We start from the raw sequence: 12,268 nt of genomic DNA, 5'->3' as shown, positions 1-12,268 counted from the left end.
GCACCGATTTGATGTCACTGCTTCTTTTCTTTTAAAGAGCACCTTGAAAAAGTCATTCCGAGTATACCATTGTTCTATTTAAACCATCGCATGGTTTCCTGTTACTGATGGGCTTACTGAGCCCACAGGGCCAGCCCCACCTCAGTCCCCAACCATGGTGCTGATCTCATTTCACACTGTCGTCTTCCTCACTCTGTGCACCCTGGACTTCTTTTTTTTTTTTTAAGATTTATTTATTATTTATTTATTTATTTATTTCAGAGAGAGAGAGAAAGAGAGTGTGAATGGGAGGAGGAGCAGAGGGAGACAATCTTCAAGCAGGCTCCCCACAGAGCGTGGAGCCAGATGCGGGGCTCCATCTCATACCCATGAGATCATGACCTGAGCTGAAACCAAGAGTCAGATGCTTAACAGGACTGAGTCACCCAGGTGTCCTGAATTTATTTTCTTCTTTGTTTCTTTTTTTCTTTTCTTTTTTTTTTTTTACATATTTTACTTGAATTCAATTAATTAACATACAATGTATTATTAGTTTCAGAGGTAGAGGTCGGTGATTCATCAGTTGCATAGAACACCCAGTGCTCATTACATCACGTGCCCTCCTTAATGTCCAGCACACAGTTACCCCAGCCCCTCATTCTCCTCCCCTCCAGCAACCCTCTGTTTCCTAGAGTTAAGAGTCTCTTATGGTTTGTCTGCCTCTCTGATTTCATCTAATTTTATTTTTCCCTCCCTTCCCCTATGATCCTCCATTTTGTTCTTTAAATTCCACATAAGACTGAAACCATATAATCATTGTCTTTCTCTGATTAACTTATTTCACTCAGCATAATACCCTCCAGTTCCATCCATGTCATTATAAATGGTAAGATTTCATCCGAACTCATTTTCTTAAACATGACTCATTTGTTTCTACCTCAGGGCCTTTGCACCTGCTAGTGCCTCTGTCTGGTTCTTCTCTTTGATTTCCCAATGTTTACATCCTTCTCATTTTTCAGGTCTTTAATTAATTGTCACTTCTTCAGAGAGAGACCATTCCTGAATATCTTATGGTACCAGCAGCTCCAAGTCCGGGTTCTCTCTATTTCTCATAGTGTCACTCTTGAAATGATCTTACTCAGCCTTGGTTTGCTTGCTTATGTTCTGTCTCCTGGATGAGAATGCTGGGTCGCAGAGAACAGGAGCCATTTTGTCTGTCTTCCTTGTCACTTCCACTAGCGTGACATGGTGCCATCCACTGGTCAGCAGTATTAGCCTGGCCTGGGAGCTTGCAAAGAATGTTGAGTACCTGAGCCCCGACTCTACCAAATCTGCATTTTAGTATTACCCCTGGAGACTCAAATGCACTTGATAGTTTGAAAAGCAGTGTCCTACCGTGGGGCCTTGAAAGCAGAGCAGTTCAATGGAAATATATTAAATAAATGAAAGAATGAATGACCTAGCACGGCATCTCAAAGACGTAGGCGTTGAACGTTCCGTGTCGGTAAACTTTATGGCAGGCCTTCCGGGACTGCAGAAATTTAATTCGTTTAATTAATAAAAGAGATTTCCCAAATGAGGTACACACACCTGTGGTTGATCACCAAGTATGTTGAGAAACGAAGCCACAGCATCTCTGGGGCATCTGAAAATCTGGCAGACACCTGCAGCGTCCTACTTCCGTGGACAGGCTTGCCATTGCTCCGCAAAAGCCATCCCCTCTTCTGATGCAACTTTAAAAATAATACACACTGTTCTCATCGGTAATCATTTGAAGCCGAACGGTATCCAATTATGGTCCTGAAAATAGTGTAACTAATTTTTTTTAACGCACACATTAGAACACAGAGTTCAAAATGAATGAAGTCCTTCAAATTACCCACCTTGGATTAATATTGAGCAGAAAGAGCTCAATTAAACTTGGATCTCTGCTTTGACCATGGATGAGTAGAAATATGGATAGAAAGAACGTGGAAAGGAACTTAGCTAAGGACGACTGAGCCTTTGTGGCAGAAAAGGGACTGTAGCTGAATGCTGAAGACTGGGTTTTACGCCTGCCACTGTTTTTATAAAATGCTTCCCAATGAATAAATATAATAAGTGTGCTATTTGAACTAATAGCAGTGATACAATGGATGCATTGAGCAGTCACGCAAACTTCCTTCTGTTGGTGCGGGACAAACACAGCCTACGAGTTACCTGCCTGGGTTCAAGTGCCAGTCTTTCCCTTCCCGCTGGAGGATTTGAACCCTCAGAGGACTGGAGCCTTGTAGAATAAGGGTAAGAAGCCCTCACTTGCAGAGTTGTTTTATGAAAAGTTCCGAGCGCATAGTTGCTCTTTTCCACCTGCTTGTCTTTTGCAGCCAGAAGAACTCAGAAGGCTGGTATGCAGTATACAGAAGACTAACGATGAACAAGAACGGCCGTGCTGGCATTCTGTTCGTGCAGCTGCAGAAGAAGCAATCAGCTATCAGTACAACTGGGGAAGCTGGAAGACATTTCAAATTATATTAAAGACCAATAAATATCCCAAAATAGTTTATATATTCAAACAATTTCTGGTACTCAGAAGAGCAAGAGTAGTGCCTTGTTTTCCGGCCTTATTCATTTATTTTACTTTACTGTTTTATTTGATTTTACTTTATCTGATTGACTTCCTTATTTTACTTTCACTTACTTGGTTTTACCTTATTTCCTTTCACAAGCACGTCTGCGCCACATACTCCGAGTGGGACGCTGTTCTAAGTGCTTGACAAATACCAGCCCCTCCGTCCTCCTCGCAATCCTGTAGGGGGCGGAGTTATGAGCCCCATTTTACAGATAAAAAACTGAGGCACGGAGAAGTAAAACTGTCTATCAGGTCCCACTTGCAATTTGTTCAGATGATTTTAGGTGCTGTAATCACGCAGCCTGATTCTCTAGTTTGCTCTAAGAATCTAGGCCAGTTTTTAGGAGTCCCACTGACCATGCAAAAAGATGACACATGCCAGGAGGCTCTCCCTGCAGGCAGCGTCAGGCACTGCAGCAACGATCAAGTAGGAGCGAGCTTCTTTTCTGACTCAGAGGAGTGAGTGGGCCGGGGGCGGGGGGAGCTCCAAAGAGGGTGAATCACTGAAGAGATCTCAACGCAAGAAGAGGGGCCTCTGGGTGGCTCAGTCCGTTAAGCGTCTGCCTTTGGCTCAGGTCATGATCCTTGGGTCCTCAGATGGAACCCTGCATCAGGCTCCCTGTTCAGTGGGGAGTCTGTGCCTTCCTCTCCCTCTACCTGCTGCTCCCCCTGCTTGTGCTCTCTCCCTCTCTCTCTGTCAAACAAATTAATAAAATCTTAAAAAAAATTAAAACAGAAACACAGATGATTTCCAGGTTCTGATACACCACGTAAACAACTGTACCCCAAGGCAGTCAGCTGAGCTTCATGGAGAAGGCACTGAGCTGAGAGCCTGAAGATGCTACCTGTGGGTTCTGGGGGATCTGCCGTCCAGGGGTGTGACTGTGCCCCAGCCATTTACACCGTCTGCCCTTTGACCTCCTCACTGTTGAACTTGCAGAGTTAGCTTTACCACCCAGTGGGCTAAAGGAAATCAAACGAATAACAGCTCCTGACACACAGTAGGGGCACACCACAAATGCTGGTTGAGTTCACGGGTAGAGTTGAGATGATCAATGCACGCACGGTGGATATATGAAAAGGAGTTTGTTTTCCTGAAATTGCACTCTGCCAACAAATTGAAAAACACCACCAATCTGAGAAATGCACGACATTCATGCTCTTGTGCTGTTTGGTCCTGAATTTTTTATCTCCCAAGAATAATGACCTCAGCCCTGGGCATTTCCAGGGGATTAATGACCAGCCGGATTTAATGACCCCAGCTCCAGCCTAGAGCCATCCCACATTCCCTGGGTACTCATTAATCCCAGGTAGACCAGCAGGCTTTCTTCTCGCGGCAGCAATCATGCCCAGGTTCAGCCCTGCTGCAGGTGGAGGGGCACTGGGACTCCACGTCTCCACTTCAGTCCCCAGCCTCATCCAAGCTCCAGCCACTGGCTCATTTATTTACAGGGGCAGCCACACAGTAATTAAAATATGCTAGGAATTCCCCTGTACTATGGCAGCTGGACCCAATGATGAGCTGCTTTCCATACGTGCCCCCGCCCCCAACTCCCCTTCAACACACACATATTAACTTATAGGGAGGCAGCTCCGTATTGCTTCACATTTTATGTAGAAGGATTTCATGAGATTTTAATGAGTTTCTACCACTGGAAAAGAAAGCTCACGAAGGATCCATGCAAATTGCTTTGTCTTGTGCAGCAATCCTGGGATGATGACATGCTTCAATATTTAGTTTCGGTAAGGATATATAGATATGCTGATATATGCACACAGGCCCCTGAGCATTTCTGCTTGCAAAAGCGCAAGGTGAAACAGTTCTGCGGATGCACGGTGTGGTCTGTGGGATAAAACCCTGGGGCTGGATTTCCCCAGTGGACATCTGCTGGCAAGACCACAGGCTGGCCTGTGTCCCCGGCACCAAGGCGACTCCCACCATCATACTCACCTTGCTCATCTGTCGAATGGGAAAACGAGAAGTCTCCAAAATTACTCCCCCCCGGAAAAATTCTTAATTCCTGTTAATCAGTTGACAAGTGCTTCAAATGTCACCATCCTTCTTCCTGGGGATCAAATCAGAAGGAAAGGATGTTTATGCAATGACCATCGTATATTAGATGCCTTCATCCTCCCACCAAGTCTCTGAGACCACCGTTACTCTCTGTATTACTTGATAAGAAGACTTAATTCAGCAAGTGGCAGTGTGGGGAGAGGAACCCCAGGGACCGTACTCCTCCATTTTGCCTGGAAGAGCAGGCCAAGGAAGGATATCTGGACAGGAGGCGTAGGCCAAGTGGGCCAAAGGCTGGGGCTGCAAGCCAGACTATCAGACCACCCTGAGCACTGCAATGTGGGCTAGTTGGGGTGACTGGGTAAAGCAGGACCTGAATGAAAATGCCAAGACCCGGCGACAGGGGGGATGCCAGGAGAGCTGAATCATCGCGCAGGAATCCCACTTAGCCTGAGCTAAAGAAGTGCTCTTTTAAGAAATGCCTCTATATATTGATAAGTATTAATATGCATGTGTAAGTGTATAAAGACAAAGCTCATACATATATATATATATATATTTGCAATAATATTACCTTACACGGATGTTTAGCGTTCAAAACCCTTTTCATTCAAAATCTGTGTACCAAGAGTGGCCAACTTCCCTTTCAAACCATTTTTGTTGTTTTTTCTCTTTTTCCATTTCACAATGGGAGCAGCATTTTGATTTTAGAAATAATATAGTCATATAATAATAATATCATTAAAAAGTATGTTCACATATTTCACAAATGGTTAAGGAAAAAAGTAAAAGCCACCCAATATCCCACCAGCAAGTGCTCTGGACACAACTCCCAAGGGGAGAAGGAGAAGGATACATACATGACTTCTGGATCTATCCTTCCCTTCCAATCAAATTCCTGTGCTCATTAAAGCCTGACAGGGGACAGGGGCTGTCTTTCCCATCTCTGAATTTCCGGGGCCTGCTTAGGACCAAGCATACGCCACCCTAAGTGCTTCCAGATGAACAAAAGCCTGTTTGATGCTGGAAAGAAGCCCAAACCACGTATTTATTTGTATTGGTTGATCCATCAGAAGTGTGCATTTTTGAAGCCAGAAATTACGATGACCCCTTCGGGTTGGATGGTATTAGCAACAGAGCAGGTAGCTTCTGGACGACCTTTTAATCTCATTTCAATGGTAAAAAGAAGTCTTAATGATATTGATAACATCGCAAGCACCAGCTGATAAATGTTACCATGTGTTGTACCGATGACCCCATTTGGTCTTCATGAGGACGGTGAGAAAGGGACTATTGGCCCTGTGTTTCAAATGGGTAGACGAAAGTTCAGAATGGGCAAGTTATTTCTTAAAGGCCAAATGCCTAGAAAGTTCTAGAGACTTGGTTTCAAGGATTAGATGCAGAAAAACCAACTCCTAGAGTTTTCTCCGTGGTGCCCACCGAGTTGTCACAGTATCTATGGTTTCCTATTCACCTCTCAATTTCTCCTCCTCTCACTCACTCCAAATTCCAAAAATCCAGAGCGACTTCAATTTAAGTTTCTCTGAACACATTAAAACAGCCCCTTGTAGCTGCTGACTTAAAATGAGGAAAAATAAGAAGTCAGGAAAGAAGGTTTTTTGCCATTGAGGAATCCGAAACATAGAGGTGTGACTCCTCCAATGTCACTCAGGGTACAAGCCTTTGATCTTCCCAATTCTTTCCATCACCTCTCTCTGTCCCTGCCAAGCACCACTTGCTACAACCTTCCAGGTTTGCCCATCCCAAAGGCCTCTACTGCCACAAATTATATATATTGTTTAGCTGAGTCCTTGGATAAATTTAAGTCATTGTTTGAAACGCACGCCTTCTTCTGTTGTCTCTGCAAAAATTTTCGGTCGATTAAGCAACAATAAGGTGGATTCTTCTATGGGTATCTCGGGATGCTTGCCTGGAAAACTGTATATAAATTCCATTGTATTGTAGTCAATTAAACTCCATTGTCTATAAAAGTCACCTGTCTGACTTGGAGAAAAGTGGGTATGAATGCAAAAGACCCAACAACGTGTTGGAAGTGAAATCTAACCAAGTAATTTATGCCACTCAGCTTGAAAGGAGAAAGAGCAAGCAATATTTTTGGTGCCTGGAAGCTGGGTGGTGATTTTAGGAGACCATTTTGATTGCTAAGGGTTGCTGATGGGGGAGGGAGGCGCCCGAAGTTTAACTGCCTCTGAAAACTAAGACAAGGGAGACAAAGAATACTTTTTTGTCATTCTTTGCGCAAATGAAAGAAACTTGTCATTCCAACTTCACAAGACGGTGCTCGAAGATGAAACGTTCAACTCCACTGGGACAGCCATTTTTTTTTGCTGTTATTACAGAAGAAAATTATAACCATAAAAATGTCCAATTTAGAAAAAAAGGTGCCACTCTAGTGTCATTTGCATAAAAGCTGTTACACACAAATTGTTATAAAGACAAATGTGTAGTACTCTTGTTGAAAATTGCTTATATCTTGGGTACTTCGTCTCAAACGACATAAAGGCCTCTTCAAACTGAAATTCATTCTCAGGTAAATAAAGCTGAAAGCGAAATTTCACCTATTTGAAAGTACGTGAGTGGTTTTTCATGTTGTCTTAAACAGGTTCGGAGAGGCTGGCCCTCGCGCTCCCCTCCTCCAGCTGCAGGCTGTCACCTCCCATTGCTGGAGGCGTCCCCCGCCCCCTCCCCACGGGGTCCGATGATGCTCTTGGCGCTGACGCTGGCGATGGGTCACATCCAGGGATACCCAGCGCGCCCTGCAGCTATGGGCAGGGCAGGGGTCGGACGGAGAGAAGGAGGTCTGAGTCCGGAAGGGGGTGAGGACTCCTGTCTTCTCTGAAAATTAACACTCGGACGGCAGACCTTTCCCAGCTCACCCGCCAAGCCAATCCCGCACTTGCACGCTAACCATCATGTTGGAACTTCTGTGATCGCTTGAATTCATGCCGTTTTGGATTTTCTACGCTCCTCCTTCTGCCTGGAATAATCTGACTAATCCTGAAAATTTTCAGTTTATCCCTTAAGAGTCCTCTCGAGAGACTGATTTTTTTTCTCTTACTGCCCATTGTCAGTTACTTCCTTCTTCCTCTGCCATTCCCACACAGATATTAATATTTGTTCACTACTATTAAGTGATTGATTGCTCAATATTAATTTATCACACTTACCACAACCCATAATGATTCATGTCCCTGCGGTCCCTCCCACCTGATGACAGAACCTGTGTCTAGCACAGTTCTACATTCCAGTTCCAAGCCATGACTGTCATAGAGTGACCACCAGAAACAGTTCTATGGAATGAATGGATGGTGGCTATCTATGCATACAATGCGTTGCATTTTTAGTGAATTTCCAGTTATAAAGCACTTGCGTGAAAATACCAATCCGATTTAACTTACTTTAATCAGGCAATTTTAGACCATTGTATAAAATAGTCGTGTGTTGTTATGTCTTAGTTTCTTTGTTTAAAAACTTTACTGAGGAATAACTGACATAAAAAGTGCACACATTTAATGTATACATTTTGATAAGTTTGCACATAAGCATCCAATCATGATACCATCACCACCAGAAATTACTAAACATATCCATCACCTCCCAAAATGTCCTTGTTTTAGTGTGTGTGTGTGTGTGTGTTAACATGAGACCACTTAACATGAGATCTATCCAAAACATCCATCATATCTGAACATATTTTGAAGCACACAACAGCGTATTGTTATCTATAGACTCTTAGTTGTACGGCACATGGCTCCAACTTTCTCACTTATGCACAAATCAAACTATACCCATTGAGTAACAGCCCCCCATACTCCTGCCCCCAGTCTCTGGCAACCACCAACCTATTCTCTGCTTTTAGGGGTTGAACTATTACGGAATCATGCAGTATGTGTCCTTCTATTACCATCTTCTTTCATGTAACGTAATGCCCCCTAGGTCCATCTGTGTTGTTGCAAATGATCGGATTACTTTTTTTAAGGTGGAATAATATCCCATGTATGTATATACCCTATTTTTCAGCTTTGTTGAAGTGTAACTTGTGTACAGAAATTACACAGAATTAATGCACACAGTTGTGTGAGTTTGGACATCTGCACACTTGTGCTACCATCACAACAGAGGAAATAAACATATCCATTACCTCCAAAAGCTTCCTTGTGCCCCTTTGGTTGTGTGTGTATGTGTCTATAGGCGTGTGTGTGTGTACCAAAACACTTTACATATCTATCCTCTTAACATAGTTTTACCAGCTTTATTGAGGTATAGTTGACAATCAAATTGCAGCATAGTACAAAGTGATGATGTGATATTTTGGTAAGTGTATACATTGTGAAATGATTCCCACCATCAAGTTAATTAACATATTCATTCCCTCTCGTTGTTCCTTTTTTTTTTTTTTTGGTGAGAATGTTTAAGATCTACTCTTAGCAAATTTCAAATACACAATACAGTTTACTAACTACAGTCGCCATGTTATACGCTAGGTTCCCAGAACTTATTCATCTTATAACTGAAAGTATGCACCCTTTGACCAACCTCTCCTCCTTTCTCCCTCCCTCTAGGCCCTGGCAAAATAAGCAAATGAGACTCTATCAAACTAAAAAAGGTTCTGCATAGCAAAACAAAACAAAAACAAAAAACAAAACAACAACAAAAAAAGAATCAAATTTTAAAATTAAAAGATGGCTGATGGAATGGAAAAAAATACTTGTAAATCATAGATCCAATGGGGTTTAATATCCAAAATACATAAGAAATGCATATAATTCAATAGCAAAAAATAATAATAACCCAATTAAAAGATAAGCAAACAACCTGAATAGACATTTTTCAAAGAAGACATCCGGATGGCCAACAGACACATAAAAAGATGTTCAACATCCCTCAGGATGCTAGTCAAAACCACAATGAGATATCACCCCACACCTGTTAGAAAGGGCGTCATCAAAAAGACAAGAGACAAGTGTTGGCAACAATGTAGAGAAAAGGGAAGCCTTGTGCACGGTTGGGGGGAATACAAGTTGGTGCAGCCACTGTGGGAACAGCGTCAACGTTCCTCAAAAAATTAAAAATAGCAATCCCACTTGTGGGTACAAATCAGTGGGAAATGAAATCACTATCTTGAAGAGATACCTTCACCCCCTGTTACTACACCGTTATTCACAAGAGCCAAGACATAGGAACAACCTGAGCGTCTATCAGTGGATGAATAAAGAAAATGTGGTGTGTGTATACATATACAATGGAGTATTATTCAGCCATTAAAAAGAAGAGTTCTTATAAACGAAGAAACTGACTTTTAATGAGCACCTATGATATGCCAGGGATCCCGATACACATCTTATACAAATAGCAACCCTATAGGTACCTATCATCTTGATTACTAGAGATAAGGTGACTGAAGCTCAGAAGAGGAGTTAACCCCCTGGCCCAGAGCTGAGAAGTAGGGAATCTTAGCTCCCAGCCTTGCAAACATTAATAAGAGCTTGCCTCATATTTATAGCAATTGACTGCTGTGAAAGTGGGCTTTCTGCACCCCTCATTTACTCTTTTCTCCCAACCTACAAGTTAGGATGATGTAGACAACATATATACAATTTTTTTAAAAAAATCTGGACCTCGAGTCAAAACACCTGGTTTTGAATTTCAAATGTGACATTTCCTAGCCTCTGGAGATTCATTTTATTCTCACTCTGACTCAACTTCCTCTTCTATAAAATACCAACTGGAAAGCCACGTTCAGTGTGTGGCAGGAAAGAAGGGCACCTGGTCCATCCATGGAAATTAGAAAAGGATTTCAGGTAAAGGTGGCAGCTACCATGAGCCTCAAGAAACGAGACAGAATTGATTGGGAGAACAGGTAGGAAATGAACAAAAAAAAAGACCAAATGGACAAGAAGAAGAAGGTGGTTGGGAGTGGCTGGAACCTGACGCGTGTCACCAGGAGCCAACAGGTGTTATTGTCAGTGTGGATGGGGCCAGGTCACAGATAACGTAGGGAAGCTTCCATATGTGCGTGGAGAATTTAAATTTTCCCGTAAGTGCATGCACTGAAATTGTTGTTCCACTCTCCCTTGCTTCCCAAGTGATTTACCTCTGCTTTCACTGAGGGGAAGAAGCAAAAGGAAGGCAGGACTGGGAAGGGGAGGGTACCAGAAAATTGCTGAGTTTCCATTAGAAATGGGAGCTAGTTCTGCATTGGCAAGACATTTCCAGAAAAAAGCAATGACCAACCTTCTGCACAGATGGTAGGGAGGATGATGAGGCAAAGGAGAGAAACTTCTAGATGTCCAAACAGAAGGAGCCAAACAGAGCCCTCTGTTCCTCTGAACTACAGCAAGTATTTCCTGAGTCAAAATGTTCGTCTTCACTTATATATCATTTACATAGACTCAAATCAATTTTTCCCTCGGGTAGAGGAATAATTATTATAATACGTATTTTCCCAACTGGCATGAGAAGTTGCAACATTTCAATCAGGAATGTTAGAAGGCCAGACATTTAGATTTTTTACCTGGGAAGTTATAAGGCAAGAAAAATCTATTTTTAGGTTATGAAGATATTCCATATCTACTTATTTTTGAAGTGAATATTTAAAAAATACACATTTTATTTGGGACTTTTAGGAGATCCGAACAATGGGTGTGGAAGACAAGGACTTTTCAGTTAATGCAGTAAGAACAAGTACTACTCAGAATTCATATGTTCAAAATGAAAAATAAAAGCAGGAATATTCAGCTTGGGTATGCATGCAAATTCTCTGCCACATTTTTCAACTTCTGCTTTTTTTCTGACAAAGTACCACCTGGGAAAAGCATCGCTCGAGCCACGCGGCTGACAGAGATGGTGAGAGACTGGATCTTCTTTAAGGAAGGAACACTACAGTCCTGGGTGGGGGGGATGTCTCCCTCTATTATAGAAGGACTTAAAGATGCACAGAGAAGAGAATATGATTATGTTAAAGGTCACAGGTCTCGATGAGATAAGAGTAAAGTGGTGGCCATCTAACCCTCTCTGAATTGGATTATGAGGCGAATTTTGCTCAGGCCAATTCCTCAAGGCTTGTCTAAATTAGGCATTCATGAAGCCACTGCCGGTAAGTCAGAAAAGGAAACTGTTAAGACGAGGAGAATTACTTTGCTCTTTCAGAATGTCTCATGCAATCTAAAAATACTATGTATCTATCAAGATTTGTATATCCAGTCTGAGAAGGTATGTATAACAATAAGCAAGGAATTCAAGAATATCAAGGTTCCCATTGAACAATCCTATACAGGTGTGGGAGCCTAAGGGCGGACACAGTAAAGAGCACGCATTCCCCCCCAGTAATTTTGAAACCTATTGAGAAGCCCACCAGAGTCTGCAGAGAGAAGTCACATGACACCTGGTTACTGATCAAGCAAACCATGGGAAAAAAGGCTTATCGCTGCAGGTGGACAGCCTTCCCGACACTTATGCCCAGAATGGCATCACCACAAGCGCCCTACAAAGCTAGCAGCACCTAAGAATAAGCAGAACTCACATTCTCTGGGCCGATAACTTCCAGTGGAAAAAGAGAGATCTGAGTCAAGCATTCCAGGATGTTCCTTCCAAACACGCCCACAGAGAGTAAGGAAACGCCACAGGGGAGAGCCGGTGAAAAGCCA

At 42.7% G+C, this 12,268-nt stretch overlaps 1 long non-coding RNA gene across 4 annotated transcripts in view; it reads right to left on the bottom strand.

The window, feature by feature from the left end:
- Positions 1 to 758: 758 nt before the first annotated feature.
- The window catches only part of LOC105240860, a 113,842-nt gene continuing 102,332 nt past the window's right edge, over positions 759 to 12,268 (bottom strand). For all 4 annotated transcript variants that reach the window (XR_004620367.1, XR_004620365.1, XR_004620364.1 and 1 more), the window contains exons 3-4: positions 4,539 to 4,653; positions 759 to 2,427 (exon numbers count right to left, since the gene is read on the bottom strand). This is a non-coding gene — a long non-coding RNA (uncharacterized LOC105240860). The remainder of the gene's footprint in view (positions 2,428 to 4,538; positions 4,654 to 12,268) is intronic.

The sequence above is a fragment of the Ailuropoda melanoleuca genome, chromosome 14 (genome assembly GCF_002007445.2).
Source record: "Ailuropoda melanoleuca isolate Jingjing chromosome 14, ASM200744v2, whole genome shotgun sequence".
Taxonomy (NCBI): domain Eukaryota; kingdom Metazoa; phylum Chordata; class Mammalia; order Carnivora; family Ursidae; genus Ailuropoda; species Ailuropoda melanoleuca.
This window is presented reverse-complemented; position numbering and strand designations above follow the sequence as displayed.